Source organism: Nicotiana tomentosiformis, chromosome 5 (assembly GCF_000390325.3).
Source record: "Nicotiana tomentosiformis chromosome 5, ASM39032v3, whole genome shotgun sequence".
Taxonomy (NCBI): Eukaryota; Viridiplantae; Streptophyta; class Magnoliopsida; order Solanales; family Solanaceae; genus Nicotiana; species Nicotiana tomentosiformis.
The window spans coordinates 66801488-66804126 of NC_090816.1; the positions used below are offsets into that span (position 1 = coordinate 66801488).

The 2639-nt window shown below is 35.8% G+C and overlaps 1 long non-coding RNA gene across 1 annotated transcript; it reads right to left on the reverse strand.

The window, feature by feature from the left end:
- Positions 1–805: 805 nt before the first annotated feature.
- LOC117276719 (uncharacterized) lies at positions 806–2365 on the reverse strand. Its single transcript, XR_011407841.1, has 2 exons — positions 1730–2365; positions 806–1525 (listed from the first exon to the last, which is right to left on the reverse strand). It is a non-coding gene; the product is annotated as an uncharacterized lncRNA (long non-coding RNA).
- Positions 2366–2639: the final 274 nt, after the last annotated feature.

Here is a 2639-nt window from a genome sequence, read left to right on the forward strand (position 1 = left end):
TTTATGTACATTTTAAATAGATGTTGTATCATTTTCTATCAGTTTGTAATTATAAGTCTTAGTGGCTCGTGACTTGTAGTACTACCAGTACTTAGGTTGTTGTATAAGAGGTTATTAATTTCATTTGGAATATGTTGACTGTTAACTGGCTTACCTGGCGGGTTGGGTTAGGTGCCATCACAAATATTGAATTTTTGGGTCGTGACAGGACCCCAACCAAACACGCGTGCAAGTTCAAAATTATCATACGAAACTAGCGGAATTGTCAAAATATTGATCCGAGGTCGTTTACCAATAATGTTGACTGTGGTCAACTCTAGCCATTTTCAAGTTCAAAAATCAAGTCTTCTTAAATCATTCACATTTAGACTATTCGAAAATTAACATGGACCATGCACGCAAGTCATAAATCAACAAATAGCGTCATAAAAGGTCTCATGTCATAAAAAAGGGGAGCTAGTACTCAAAATAACCTATCGGGCCATTTAGTGCAAAAAGAAAATCTCCACCCTGTCAATGTGCATTACTTAAATGCACCATAGTAATAAAAGAGAGATGGAAAAAGAAAAGAATAGAAAATACGCATTCCTCTAGAGCACATAGCTCTCGGCCACCTCCTTCGGTCTTCCCTTGGTTGAGCAGATGGGCAGCTCTTTATTAGGTTAGGAAATAATTAAGCACATATGCTTGAACAAAAGTATTTTTTAATAGAAATTGAGTCAAGAAAGAAGGCCGCTTAGATACTAGCGAAAAGGAAGATAAGAGATTAATTAATGGAGTCAAAATCAGTGAAATATGACCACCATTTTATTTTGTCCAAATGATAAAATTATTATTTTATGCTGCTTCTGGGGAATAATATTTCATTATTTTTAGCAAAAAACGGAAACTAGATCCTCCAAACAAGTGTCACGTTACTAGAGAAAAGCTCATTTAAAAAGACACCAATAAGGTAAGCTTACCCAATTTGTGAATAACATTGTTAGGCATGATGGAGACCTAAAAGAATTTACTTTTCACCAAAAGGGAGAATGTCCTTTCACTCATAACTAAAGAAAGACCTGGCCCTTTTAGAAGTTAATTATAAAAGAGAATTGGATTTTTAGTTGGATATGCACACAGAAGGAAAAGAAAAATTATAGCAGCAGAAATGGCAGGACCTGGTGGTTCTTCGTGCGGGGCATGTAAGTTCTTGAGAAGAAGGTGCTCCAATGAATGCATTTTCGCGCCTTACTTCTGTTATGAGCAGGCAACTAACCATTTTGCAGCAGTTCACAAGGTATTCGGAGCAAGCAACGTCTCCAAGCTGCTTCTGCACCTCCCGCTGCACTGCCGGAGTGAAGCTGCTGTAACCATGTCATATGAAGCCTTGGCTAGGATGCAGGATCCAATTTATGGCTGTGTCGGTCATATTTTTGAACTCGAGCAGCAGGTTCATATACTCCTTTCTTTTCATTTTATATGGCCATATTTGATTTACAAAATGTCCATATCAAAAATATCGTGAGAACTTGCCGTTACATTCCTATGGTTATAAGAACATATTAATGTCATTGAGGATGAAGTAGGAGGTTTAAAATAAGCGATTCCCAATATGTATAAAAAAATACATTATTCTTTTGGATACATACTAAAAAAGAAAGAATGTAGCAATATCAAGTATCAATTCCTTCAAGCATGTGAATCAGCCGAGCTCTTTATGTTCATGATTATGAATGAAGAATTTTACCTTGTTGCAGGTAGCCAGCCTCGTAGAGGAGATTGAAATCACCGCGAAACAAATGGCCTCCTATGCGGGTGAGGTGCACATGGAGAACACAATTAATACGTTACAATTCTCCTTGGAATGTAATAACATGAACGTAGGAAATAACCATGTGAATCATAGTGTCACATCCCTAGCACATGTCAATGATACATCAGCAAATGAAGCTTACATTACCCAGATAAATGCACAACTTCCAGAGATAAATGGATTTGACAACTTATTTTCCACTACCTTCTTTGATTTCGTTTTTGAAGGACCAGACCCGATCTGCACTAGCAATCCTTAGTGACTGGCAAAAAAATTTAACTGAAGAAAGTCAAGGTTTTCTTCGCCGGGAGAGTAGAGAAACAGGAAATTCAGGGCTTTTGTCTTGACATCAAAATGAGAATCCTGCACTCAGGCCTTGATATGTTTTATGCTGTATATATAATGATGTTCTTGTAAGTTAGTTTCTTCATTATGTGGTCCGCATTGTTTCTTCTGTTACAATTTCTCATTTAAATGCTTAGTTTAATTATGTCTTTAATTGAATGATTTAACATTCAGATGAATGCCCCTACATTTATTACTTCATAACGTTTAGATGGAAAAAGTTAAGATTTGTTGTTTACCCGTAAAACGGTACAGATAAATTTGTTATGTGGTTTATAGACAAGCAAAACTGATTTGATCCAAAAATAATAATGAAATAAGATTAAAAATATGACTTAATAGTTAAAATTGAAGAAAACGACAAGCCTGACTCCAAGCTCGATGTCTCTCAAGACAAAAATGAAAGTAATGTAAAAGAGCAAATAAAGTTGTTTAATTGAGAGCAAAAATGGAATATATCATATGTTTTTCCCAAGAATTTCGTCCCTTACAATGGCTG